Consider the following 14,877-nt stretch of genomic DNA (forward strand, 5'->3'; position numbering starts at 1 on the left):
ATGTCTACACTGTATTTCTAATCAATTTGATGTTATTTTAATGGACAATTTGTTGGCTTTTCTTTAAAAAAAAGGACATTTCAAAGTGACCCCAAACTTTTGAACGGTAGTGTATGTCACTCCTATCACAACCCCTGGCACTTCACAGTCGACTTACCAGTAGCAGCATCCAGTCAGACCCTGTCTACACAGCACCTGTTCCTAGAAGTCAAATATCTCTGGATTACAGTATCAGGATATCACCAACTCTGTGTAAACAACATCTCCATCATTCTGTTCTCCTCAGACAGAAAGATGCCATCAAAGGCTGTGCTTGAGTCCAGTGTGAGATCACAAGCCTCTGTTGATGAGAAAATAAGTTAGAGAAGAGAGAATTGTCTGGATCAGAACCTGTGTGTGTGTATGAAACTAAGCAAAGGCTTTTATTGCCTTGTAATTCTTATATCGAACACACGTCCTAAGCAGCTGTGATTACACCCAGAACTCTTCATTATTATCCATACTGTGGGAGAGGCAGTAGAACAGACAGTGAGTGACAGACACAGCCAGTGTATAAACTGCAGTTTAGTAGAATGACAAACCCACTGGGCACAGACATCAATTCAACTTCTATTCCATGTTGGTTCAAAGTCATTTAATTGAAATGACGTGGAAACAACGTTGATTTAACCAGTGTGTGCCCAGTGGGAAGTAAGAGTTCTAGACACAATATCAGTTCAATAAGTTAGGCTACAGCATCAGTTACACTATTTCTATTAGAAAGATGACATTATTTATGTCACAATTCATGATTGCCACAACAAGAATTGGATCAGAATTCTTATAACTGTGAAACAAGTTGGAAAGTAAGGTACACACAAACAAAACATTTTGAAAAGTCACTTTACTAACTTGAGTTTCTACAGTGTAGATCTTCCAGTCGAGCAGAGGGCAGCTTCACTCCTGCATCTCCTAGGTGATTGAAGCTCAGTTTCAGCTATTTCAGGTGGGAGAAGACATCAGATCAGATCAGAGGCCAGGAAAGCGCAACCTTCCTCTGTGACTCTACAGAATGCCAGCCTATAGAGAGAGATCATCATGATTTTACAACAACCTACTTCTGGTGATGAAAACTGGGTCACTAATCATCAAACGTCTCAGAGTTAGGGTAAAAACAACGTTTGGACTAAAATACCAGGACCATATTATGAAGCTGTTCAGGCAGAGGTAAAGCAATATACATTCCAGCTAATGATTATGACAATTTCTACTAAAGTAAAGGAAACGCAATGATGTCGATTGAATGTGTCCGGAATGCTGAGGAACAGCCAATAGCATGCTGAGGAAACATTAGCAGTGTCAAGTGAATGAGCGCACGATTTTTCCTAAATATTGATCCTTATGGCCTAATAAGCTTCATGTTACCGTCTAGTTCTGCCTAGAAAAGTACCACTCTAAGTGCTTCTTAGTCCAGGACTAGGCTTAAAGCTACATGTTTTTTAATATGAGCCCTGACCTCAGTATTTCCAGGTTCCTCACTCCAGCAGAGAGCAGCACCACTCCTGAATCTTGCAGGTCAATGTTACTCAGATCCAGTTCTGAAGTGAGATCTAAGACCAAATCCTCACAAGACTCCTCTGTAAGTGTACAGCCGGCAAGCCTACAAAAACAGAGAAAGCACCATTTAATTGAAATGTGTTGTTTTACTTCACCGGTTTAATATAAATATATATATGTTATATAATAATCATAAAATCTCACATAGGGCATATCTGCGGCATAATTTATACTGTATTCAATAAGGAGTTTAATTATTACACAGCGCAATACACGTGGTAAATTCAATGAAATTAGGAGCTCCTGTCTATCTGAAATGTTATGGTAAGTTTGCTCCCAGCAGTGCATGTGTCAATATGAGAACAAATGATTGGTGAACACGAGGCAACACAAAGTGTCAACAAGTTGGGTCGTTTTTAATCTTGTATGTCTGTATCTACATGGCTGTAAATGCCCAGTGAATACAATAGTTGTGGTTTTGATATTATGCATACTGTACCTGTTGTACACAGAGTCTTATATGTTCTTTCCTTTTAGACAGTAATCAGGGTATTAACATTTTAATGTGACGTATGCATTCATAGGGCTACATATGTATCTGTAAGCCTATGAGTGCCCACTGCCCAGTAAAATAATTGTAACAGAAAATAATAACAATGGATGTTTCTCAAAATGCATACTACCGTGCTCTGAGCATGCAAATTGGAGCACGGGAGGGATCGGAGTATGAGTCCAAATCGAAGTATGCAAAACGGAGCATAGAGGGCACTTCTCGAATGCGTACTCCGTTTGTACACACCTGTCTATATAAGGTCCCACAGTTGAAAGTGCATGTCAGAGCAAAAACCAAGCCTGGGGTTGAAGGAATTGTCTGTAAAGCTCTGAGACAGAACTGTGTCGAAGGCACAGATCTGGGGAAGGGTACCAAAAAATGTCTGCAGCATTGAAGGTCCCCAAGAACACAGTAGCCTCCATCACTTGGAACCACCAAGACTCTTCCTAGAGCTGGCCACTCCGCCAAACTGAGCAATCACGGGAGAATGGCCTTGGTCAGGGAGGTGATCAAGAACCCGATGTTCACCCTGACAGAGCTGTAGAGTTCCTCTGTGGAGATGGGAGAACCTTCCAGAAGGACAACCATCTCTGCAGCACTCCATCAATCAGGCCTTTATGGTAGAGTGGGCAGACGGAAGTTTTGCCAAAAGGTACATAAAAACTCTCAGACCATGAGAAACAAGATTCTCTGGTGTGATGAAATCAAGATTGAACTCTTTGGCCTGAATGCCAAATGTCATGCCTGGAGGAAACCTTGCACCGTCCCTACGGTGAAGCATGGTGGTGGCAGCATCATGCTGTGGGGATGTTTTTCAGAGGCAGGGACTGGGAGACTAGTCAGAAACTAGGCAAAGATGAATGGAACAAAGTACAGAGAGATCCTTGAGGAAAACCTGCTCCAGAGCGCTCAGGACCTCAGACTGGGGCGAAGGTTCATCTTCCAACAAGGCAACGACCCTAGGCACACAGCCAAGACAACCCACGAGTCCGGACTTGAACCCGATCAAACATCTTGGGAGAGACCTGAAAATAGCTGTGCAACAACGCTCCCCATCCAACCTGACAGAGCTTGAGAGGATCTGCAGAGAATAATGTGAGAAATTCCGCAAATCCAGGTGTGCCAAGCTTGTAGCGTCATAGCCAAGAAGACTCGAGGCTGTAATAGCTGCCAAAGGTGCTTCAGCAGAGTACTGAGTAAAGTGTCTGAATACTTATGTAAATGTGTTTGCATTCAGAGGGACAATTTCATTTCAAAAGGGTACAATCTGTGATAATGTAATACTTCTTCAAATGTAATATGACAACCAAGTGTGCTATTATCAAACGAACCGATTAGTTTCTGAAGAAAGAAAGCAATTAAATGTATGCAATTTTTTAAACAAAGGCTTCAATAAAAAATCATGTTATCGAAAATTGTCTCAATGTTGGTTGGCGGATGCCATTTTTACTGTACTATCCCCTTGTTTGTTTACCAATAAACCAAAATAAATTAATGAGAAATCACATTCACACAATGTGGTCAGAAATGACAGATGCTGTTTCTTGAACAAAGTCTGCACAGGTATTGTAGGTTCACTCTGTCTCAAGCCCTGTGTCGGAACACTTAGCCCCATATATGGCTCCACTTGGTCCGCCACTGAGTTTCCTTAAAAGAGTGTGTACATGCACTGGGTTTTGTAAAGGTCAGTGTGTTTCATCGGGTAGTATAGGAGGAAAGGGAACAACATGACAACCACATGACAAGTCTCCTGTAAATCTGGAGGAAGAAAGAGGAAGTGGGCAGTGGTAACAGGGGGCCCAGATTGTCAAACAAGGCTGACAGAGGAGAGTGCAAAAGCTGCGGTTTTTAACACACACACACACACACACACACACACACACACACACACACACACACACACACACACACACACACACACACACACACACACACACACACACACACACACACACACACACACACACACACACACACACACACACAAAGATAAAGGGGAAATCTAAATGAACTGGTTTATTTAAAGTCATGTGATTAAAAGCAGACTCTATGGTCAGGCTTTAGAAGGAAACACAAGAGGACTTGTTTGTATATTCCAGACATCCAGGACATTCACACAGCTTTCATTTTCATGCCTGTACTTATGCCCCAAACATAGTGTCATATTTATAGCCATAAACCATGCCAGTTTTAAAATACCCTTGTTTCACATCACCAAAACTAGACCGATTTCCTTATTACCCACCCGTGTGCTATAATGTTGCTAAAATTAATACTTAATCACACTTAAGTTGCCATTCCTTTAACCAGTATAATTTACTTATTTGCCATTTTAGGAGCCAAAGATATCCTGAAATAAGTGTTTCATTCCACTGAAATGATTGAAATCCTCACAGCATCTAAGTAAAAATATAATATATGCCACTTAGCAGACGCTTTTATCCAAAAGCAACCATACATTTTACGTATGGGTGGGTCGAACATACTACCCCAGTGTTACAAGCACCGTGCTCTACCAACTGAGCTACAAACGACCATTGAAACTCTTCCCCTTTCTGTGGTAAAACTTCGATTGCAAGTCCATTTAAAAAAAATATTAATATTACAGTATATAACCAGGGACTCTTGAAGAATATAACTTACGAATGCTTCATGAACTTAGTCCAACTGTCAGAACCTAAAATAGAAGCTTTGTTACTCCAATGTTTATAAGTAATTGTAAACAAACACTGTATAGTCTCAAAACATGGTTAAAACTATACATTTCATCTCATGGATGGTCAGTCCTTGCATCCATAGCTCCATGAATTTGAGAGGTTACATTTCCACTCATATGTTCACCAAATCAGTGGTGGGGTGGCCGCTTTGTTATTGTTTGAACTACAGAAGGCCACTTTAAGTGAAATGCCAGATAGTCTTTTGACTCTAATGTGACTCTGGTTCACATTTGGAACTGGAGTTCCAAGTCTAGGAAAAAACATATGGAGCTGTTGCTTGTCTCTTGTAGATACAGTTCTTGTAGATTATGGCAGAATAGGAAGATATGAGGATAGCGGCATGTGAGTAACCAGCACATCATGTTCCTGCTTTCAAATAGTGAAGCACAGCGAAGGAAAACGTTGCTGTTCCATCATGCCACATCAGCAGGAGAGCACATTGTCATATCTACATTTTTCCATGGTCTGTTTAAAGGGACACTTCATCACTTTATAACCTCATTACATCCAGCACCAAACCAGTGGCTACCTATTTATATACAGTCTAGTTCAAGTTTTATTTGTCACTGCACAAGTACAGTGAAATGTTTAACTTGCAAGTCCTACCCAACAATGCAGTATTCAATATCCAAAATGTGTAACTAATAAGAAAAAATAAATAAAAAAACACGAGTAATAAGAAATAAGAAAGGAAGCTACAGTATATACAGGGTCAGTACCAGCACCAAATGTACAATGTGCAGGGATCCTGGAGTATTGAGGTAGATATGTAGGCATAGATTAGGAGAAAGTGACTGGTTGCAGGATAAATAATAATAGTAATAACAATAATAATAATAATAATAATAATAGTAAATAGTATGGCAGCAGCATAAGTGGTGGGTGAGTGTGTGCATGGTGGTGAGTGGGTGTATGTAAGTGTGTGTGTGTTAAATCAAATCAAATGTTATTTACCACATACACGTGTTTAGCAGATGTTATTGCAGGTGTAGCGAAATGCTTGTGTTTCTAGCTCCAACAGTGCAGTAATATCTAACAAGTAAAATCTAACAATTACACAACAGTACACACAATACACAGACATCTAAAGTAAAGGAATGGAATTAAGAATGTATAAATATTTGGACGAGCAATGTCGGAGCGGCATGGACTAAGATACAGTAGAATAGGATAGAATCTAATCAATAATAATTTTAGCAGCAGCATCGGTGTGAGGGGAGCAGTAGTTGTTCGCCATTCAACAGTCTTATAGATAGAAGGGATAAAAGCTGTTTAGGAATCTGCTGATCTGAGCCTTGATGTACCGGTACTACCTGCCGGCATGGAGAACAGTCCATGTCTTGGTGGCTGGAGTCTTTGGCAATTTTTGGTGCTTTTCTCAAACACCGCCTGGCATGTACGTCCTGGATGGCTGGGAGCTCACACCCAATGATGTGCTGTGCCGTCTGCACCCCCCTCTGTAGGGTCTTCCAGTCGAAAGGGGTGAAACAACCGGTCAGAATGCTCTCGATGGTGCAGCTGCAAAATATATTTTATTACATGACCCTGAATAAACCAATTCATTCAGTGCATGTACACACTCTTTTAAGAAAACTCAGTGGCGGACCACACAAATGGAACCATATATGGGGCTAAGTGTTCCGACACAGGGTTTTTGAGACAGAGTGAACCTACAATACCTGTGCACACTTTGTTCAAGAAATAGCATCTGTCATTTCTGACCACATTGTGTGAATGTGATTTCTTGTTAATTCCTTTTGGTCTATTGGTAAACAAACAAGGGGATAGTACAGTAAAAATGGCATCCGCCAACCAACATTGAGACAATTTTCAATAATATGATTTTTTATTGAATTGTTAAAACAATTACATCAATTAAATAGCATTCTTTCTTCAGAAACGAATCTTTAGAAACTAATAGCACACTTGGTTGTCACATTACATTTGAAGAAGTATTAAATTATCACAGATTGTACCCTTTTGAAATGAAATTGTCCCTCTGAATGCATCCAGTGTTTTGACGAATGTCATCTGAGAAGAACAGAACAGGTTCAAATCATTAATTTTCATCCCAGACATTTCAATGTTCTTGTCTAATAGTGATCGTTGTTTGTTACAAGCTGTACAAATTGACTTCAACAAACACAATTAAATATGCAGCTCCTAGATCTGCTTTTTAGAATCCTATGAGCTATTTCTGTGGGTGATGGTTGACTGTTTCAACGCCAACGTTCTGATCTCTGCTGTTTGCGCAGGCAGACAAACAGATGAACACAGAATGACAATAGATCACAAGTAACAAGACAAAAAGCTGTAGGAGAAGAGTCGTTAGCTTCTGCTCTGAGGCTGAAACATCTTCATTGTCCCGTTGGTATGAAGAGATTCGGGAGACAGGCTCAGGAATGCGTAATTTAAAAAAAAATATAGCCCAATTTACGGCGTGCCGTGTAAAGGCACGGGGACGAAGACCAAACATACGCATAACAAAAACACAGGGTTGAATGCCAAACAAAAGAGCGAGGAGTACCTCGAATAAATAACACATGCGCACAATGATTATCACACGGGACGAGACCCGTAATCATCTGCCTTTGACACTGTCCTGTCTCAGAGCTTTACAGACAATTCCTTCAACCTCAGGCTTGGTTTATGCTCTGACATGCAATTTCAACTGTGGGACCTTATATAGACAGGTGTGTGCCTTTCCAAATCGTGTCCAATCAATTAAATGTATTACAGGTGGACTGCAATCAATTGGTAGCAACATCTCAAGGATGATTAATGGAAACAGGATGCACCTGAGCTCAATTTTGAGTCTCATAGCAACGGGTCTGAATACTTATATAAATTAGCTATTTCTGTTTTTTACTTTTAATACATTTGCAAATAATTCTAAAACCCTGTTTTCGCTTTGTTATTATGGGATATTGTGTGTAGAATAATGAGGACGTTTTTGTTTAATACATTTTAGAATAAGGCTGTAACATTAAAAAAGACAAGGGGTCTGAATACTTTCCGAAGGCACTGTATTTTGAGGCATGCATCAATGCAAGCTTCAACAGAAAGTATGCAAAGAAATATGAAGCAACCATGTAAGAAATTATGAAAAATATAATGAAATCTTTGGCGGCCATTATTTGAGTTGAAGCGAGAGAAAATACACTCCAACCTCGATATTAAATGTTTCCTATTCACATCTCATATTTTGCCTGAAAACTATATTTTATCTTGATATGTTAATAAATATATTCTGTGTTAATTTTGGCATGTTTACCTGCCTACGTACCATAGATAGCAAGCCCATAATAAGTCAATAGGGCTAACTGGCTAGCTAGTAGTACTGTTAGCTAGCCATATAGCCACAAATAATTGTTAGTTAGCTACCCAAAAAATATTGACATCTATCTTGCTTAATATTAGTTTTAGGTCATTTCTGCCTGTTAAACTCTGGTTAGCTACATTATTAGGATCTCTAGCTGATAATTATGAAATAAAACGTTTGCTTGGTGTATATCTTGTTTTGTCTGTTGTTGCCATTGACCTGGCTTGAAGAAGGTCCAGTGAATGGGCGTGAGGTAATACAGCAAGGGGAGTGCGAGTGCTTCTCAAATATATTGTTTTAGCCATTCTCCACACTCATTGTCACAAGAACGTACTCAAGAGAACGTGGTCGGAGAATGCACTCGGAGTATGAGAGTGTGGAGCACGCTAGTATGCATATTGAGAAACACCCAATGTGTCAGAACATGTTTTTTTTATTGGAAAACTAATTCTGACCTCAGTGTCTGTAATTTACAGAGTGGACCTTTCAATGCCGTTAAGAGAACCCTCAGTCATCACCATCACCAATATCTTCATCACAGTCCGCATTATAATTTTCCTCATCCTCCTCCTCATCATCATTATGATGATGACAATCACAATGAGGATTATCGGTAAACAGCTTCATATTGCTGAGGTCCCGCTTTCTCAGAGTTGAGTCTACTGATTGGAGAGGAGATCAGCTGTCCAAACCATCTCTGACTAGTGGGTAAAGAGTCTGAAACAGAGAACATATAATTTATTCAGACAGAATGTGATACAGTGCAGGACTGGGACGCCTGCTGTATTCAGAATCTGCTGAATAAGATACTGTATATCTGAGGCCCTGTACACACTATTGTAAAACACATTCGACACAATGTTTGTGCTACAGTTTTAGTCAGTGGAGCAACTTTGGTTTTAGAAGTGGGGGGGGGGGGCATAATTATTATTGTTTTTATCCAGTCGGGCAAATACTCCAAACAACTTACCCAACCGCTTGGAGGTGTCCGCGTGGCCCTAAAGCACACCGGTGCTTCGTTTTATATCACATTCCAATGATAAAACGTCCAAAATAAAATGTCAGAATGTGGGGGGGCATGATAGTTTTTTCACAACATTTACATTTACATTTAAGTCATTTAGCAGACGCTCTTATCCAGAGCGACTTACAAATTGGTGCATTCACCTTATGACATCACACAACCTTTGTGACTGTGCCGAATGCGTTGTACATTAACTTGAGTTTCTACGGGGGCTCAGAAAAATGTAATTCAGCACGTCAACATTTTCATAACAGCAGGTGACAGGTAGTCTAGTGGTTAGAGCATTGGGTGGGTAACTGAAGATTGCTGGTTCGAATACCCGAGCCGACAAGGTGAAAAATATGTGTGTGTGCCCTTGAACAAGGTACTTAACCCTCATTTGCTCCAGGGGTGCTGTACTACTATGTCTAACCCTGTAAAACAACACACTTCACTGCACCTATCTGGTTTATGTTACAATAAAACATGTACATACATAGTATTCAGGCATTTGTAGGCATGTAAAAACAATTAACTTTGATTGACAAACTGTCAAACTATATTTGGGTTCCTATCCCATTGAGGCCTGTTCAAAAGTACTGACCTCATTGTCTCCAGTTTACAACGTGGATGTTTCAGTGCAGAAAATAGTCAGTCACATTCATAAAGGTTTTTGACGTTAGGCACTTTAGAGTTTGCGCAAACATTTGATTAGAATAGCTGAAACAGAAAGCAGTTCTCAACTGTAAAGGTGTGTCACATTATGTGATGGTTACTGGTTGTTTAGTTCATCCAGGCCCAGTGGTATGGGAAGGAAAAAAACTGACAGTTCCTCAATCTGCCAATGTCACCAAAAAAAAAGTAGATTGGTAAATTAGTCTAGATAGCCATCTAAACTTGCAGTAATCATGGTCAAATTATCGACCAGGCAAGAAGGGCATGTGCCCAGGGGCCCTGACATCCAGGGGGCCCCCATTGATTTTGTTAGTCACTCTCACTTAAATATCATATTAACATGGCAAAATATGTAGAATTGCAGAAAAGGTGCTGTAAAACAACATTTTTATGTCCGTCCCATGGCAAATTGAGTAGAATTGGAAGAAATTAGTTAAACAATTTTAACATTTTCTCTGCGCCCCATGGCACAGAGAGAATTGCAGGAAATGAACTCTAAACTTGCTTTTTACTCTCTCTGCCGTCAAGAGGGTGTCGACTAAAATGCTTTGCCAGCAAGGTGGGTGGGCCCCCAAAAGGTTTGGGCTCACCCCACTCAGACAGAATTTGTGCACCCCCAGTTTTGTTTCACCATAAACCATGCCCGGTTTTGACACTGTAGCGCCACCGGGCCTGCCAGCAGCTCAGACCGGGACTGAGAGGCCATGTCCACATGCAATTCCTATCGATACATTTTTTCAATGACATATAATAACTAAGCAATAAGGCACGAGAGGTGTGGTATATGGCCAATTTACCATGGCTAAGGGCTGTTCTTGCGCACGAACAAACGCGGAGTGCCTGGATAAAGCCCTTAGCCCTGGTATATTGGCCATATACCACAATCCCCTGAGGTGCATTATTGCTATTATAAACTGGTTACCAATGTAATTAGCACTGGAATATTCTGCAATCAGACAACAACAAAATAATCGCACACCTCTTCAAGGTACCCACACTGGTGGTCTATAAGCGTGGTTGCAATATTGAAGATAGCATGGTGAGATCTAACATGCCTCCTGAGCCCACTCAGACACTCCTGACATGGGAACTACAAACATGGCTCATGCGCACAGTCCAATAGCACTATAAAAACATCCTTCTTTAGACACCCACATACAGGTCAAAAAATCCCTGTAAGGGGTATCATCTCATGCAAGACCAAGGGAGTAATCTATCTCATCAGCTGTTCATGTGGAAAAGCCTACAAAGGGAGGCTTACTGGATATCTTGTCTAACAACATTGATGCCTAGTGGTCTGAATATTGACTTTGATCTCAGACCCCTCAGTTCTCTCTTTTATGAACAAGTCTTATAAATTGATAGATTCTTCCTACAGCTTATTAGCGTACACCTAATATGTTCCCCCTGTTGATGATGCTTATTATGCATTAAGGTTGAACCAAAAGATTACATGTAACAAATATAAATGAAATAGGAAACAATTAAATATGTGAAATTGAATTAAACAATGATGTATGTTGATGCTAGTATTATGTACAATATTAAATGATGTTTGCATATGATACCAATAGCCTAATATATTTAATATGCCATAAACTATAGTTTTTTTTAACAGTTTCACTCAATTCATTCTAATTAACTTAATCATTATGACACACCCCTCACTATTGTCTGTCATACCCTGATCTGTTTCACCTGTCCTTGTGATTGTCTCCACCCCCTCCGGGTGTTGCTTGTTTTTCCCAGTGTATTTATCACTGTGTTTCCTTCCTCTCTGTGCCAGTTTGTCTTGTATGTCCAAGTCAAGCAGTGTGGGTTTCCTGCCTTCTCTATTTGCTAGTCCTCCTGGTTTTGACCCTTGCCTGTTTCTGAGCTCTGTACATGCCTGCCTGACCATTCTGCCTGCCTGCCTGCCTGCCACTCTGTACCTCCTGGACTCTGAACTGGTTTTGACCTTTTGCCTGTCCACGACCATTCTCTTGCCTACCCCTTTTTGGATCAATAAACATCTAAGAGTCCAACCAGCTGCCTCCTGTGTCTGCATCTGGGTCTCGCCTTGTGCCCTGATATTGTCATTGGTTGCACTAATTGCACTGTTTGTCTACATAACCTGGTTCAAGTATTAATGACATTACCCTGAAGAAGGCACAGGGATGCCGAAACATTGATTTACCCAATAAATTATGTGTACGACTATATTGTATATTTTTGTAGTTTATTCGCCATTAGTCAGCACCTCCACACAAAATAATTTTTCTGGATGTGCGCTTGCTCGTGTTTTTTATTCTACCAATGTGATTAGAACAGCAAAAACAAATGTTTTGTCATAGCAGCTTGTTTTACTACTTTGTAAACAATGCAATTGTAAATCGACTCTGTATATATAGCCTCAAAACATGTTCTCAGACTGTTTGGTCTATAACACAAACAGAAATGACCTGAGCCACCACTCCTACCTTCATTTGATAACTAGCACTGAATAAATATACTGTATAGCCCATTCATCTTTACTCATCTCTCTATTCTCAGATAGCCAGCATACCATTCATTTATATCCTAGCCTCATACTCTTCTGGATGTCTTAGTCTGCTGTGCTGCTCTTCCTCAGACCCACAGCTCAGAATATAATCCAATATGACTTTATTGTCCCATTATGAAACAGAAACTTGTCTTTTGTCAATGTCTTTGTTTTCCCGTTCAATAGGATATTTACAACTAAATAGACCATTGTGGCGAGAATACACATTTTTCAGATTCTTATCAATGTTAGAATTTTATGCCAAACGTTTGGATACTGTATGTGGACTATTTGGTGCATTTCATCCTCCTAGTTTTGCTTAACACACTCGTGACATTTTGGACCTGAAAGCATATGGATAGAGTGGCATGACTCAACACCCACTCTTATTTGGATTCTTGGGTCAGTCTGGTGCTGTGGGTGGCAGCTCGGGCTCAAAGTCAAAGAAACAACTTATCTCTGAAATCGACCGACTCTCTTCATGTTCTTCATCACTGACAGCAACAGAGCAACCTCAAATACAAAGTGTTTTTGTTGAATTTTGGTCTGCCCAGTTTTTCTCCCTGCCTACCTTTTGGCCATACATGGACGTTGTTGTGCTGTAGTGTGATAAAGCAGAAAACATTGAATAAGAGAGGGTTCATACCAAACTCATCTGAGCTGAAGTCTTTTTTTGCTGCAAAATGGCACCACCTTGCTGTATTGTAACTATCAGGATTTCCATTTGACTCCAGTCTATTAAATTCTACCAGGAGCTGGTACAAAATCATGATCCATGAATGAAATTCGGTTGGTATCAGCCCCTAACCATGACTTTTATATGGTGTGCCCCCATAGAGAACCAGGAAAGATTGAGATTGACCTCTAACCTTAGCTGTGTGCTCCAATAGGGAGCCCTGTAGAGCGACTTCTAACCCTGTCTGTGTGTAGTCTCTGTAAGGGGATTACACAGTGTGGTTGCTGCCCCTGATAATCATTTACCTGTTCACCTTGCTGGTGGCCAACTGCTTCTGTTTGTCTTTGAGATCGTGATGGACATGCTCTTCTCCTGCTTTGCCACGGACACGACTCAACCAGCCACTCTTATTTGGATTCTTGGGTCAGTCTAATGCTGTGGGTGGCAGTTCTGGCGCAGAGTCAAAGAAACTGTTTGTTTCAACCAAATCAAATCAAATTTATTTATATAGCCCTTCGTACATCAGCTGATATCTCAAAGTGCTGTACAGAAACCCAGCCTAAAACCCCAAACAGCAAGCAATGCAGGTGTAGAAGCACGGTGGCTAGGAAAAACTCCCTAGGAAGAAACCTAGAGAGGAACCAGGCTATGAGGGGTGGCCAGTCCTCTTCTGGCTGTGCCGGGTGGAGATTATAACAGAACATGGCCAAGATGTTCAAATGTTCATAAATGACCAGCATGGTCAAATAATAATAATCACAGTAGTTGTCGAGGGTGCAGCAAGTCAGCACCTCAGGAGTAAATGTCAGTTGGCTTTTCATAGCCGATCATTAAGAGTATCTCTACCGCTCCTGCAGTCTCTAGAGAGTTGAAAACAGCAGGTCTGTTTTCCAAATCCAAATCCATCATCATCAACAACAACAAAGAGCATCCTTAAATACAAAGCGTTATTGTGTCAGTCTGATAAACCAGATAAGATTGAATAAGAGAGGGTCCATACCAAACTCATCGGAGCTGAAGTCTTTTTGTTGCTGTAAAATGGCACCACCTTGCTGTTTTGTTGCTATAAATGTTTGGATTTGCAATTTGACTCCAGTCAATTAATTAATTGCAAATGTTTCAATACTTTTTCTACCAGGAGCTTTTCAAGTCACAAAATGAATACAGCTCAGGTGTGATCGGACCTTAGCCCTGTCTATTATGTCCTATCCATTAGGACCCCAGTAAAGAATGAGTAGATTGACCCCTAACCTTAGCTGTGAGCCCCAATAGGGAGCACTGTGCAGAGCGACCCCTAACCCTGGCTGTGTGTAAACCCCTCTAGGCAGCCCAGTGCAGAGTGAGGAGACAGTGCTGGTGTAGTACGTGTCAGTACATGTTATGGTACCACACTGTGGGCTTCTTCTGTAACTCTCAATGAGTTTAAAACTCGCGTTAAAAAAACTGTTCAGAAGGAGTGTAAACGTTTCCTGTAGGTCGGATTGTATTGTTGTACTAATCGTGTTGTATGTTTCACATTTTGTAATGTTAGCTGCTGCCTTTTTGGCCAGGTCTCCCTTGCAAAAGAGACTCTTGTCTCAATGGGCTTTTCCTGGTTAAATTAAAGTAAATACATCTGGATCAGTCAGTTCATCCTGGCCTGCCAGCAGATGACTGTGGCCGGAGCTGTAGTCACCTACTACTTCACCAGGTCAGGAGAGAGTGTTGTGGTAAGTGTAATGAAATGCTATGTGGTGAATAAAATAGTCCCCAAAGTGTAAACCCCACCACTCTGGCACTCCATACAATCAAACACTCAAAGTATCTGAAAGAAACGGGAAGGGAAATGGGGATGCCTAGTCAGTTGTTCAACTGAATGCATTCAACTGGAATGT

This window comes from Salvelinus fontinalis, chromosome 5 (assembly GCF_029448725.1).
Source record: "Salvelinus fontinalis isolate EN_2023a chromosome 5, ASM2944872v1, whole genome shotgun sequence".
In the NCBI taxonomy this organism is placed as follows: Eukaryota; Metazoa; Chordata; class Actinopteri; order Salmoniformes; family Salmonidae; genus Salvelinus; species Salvelinus fontinalis.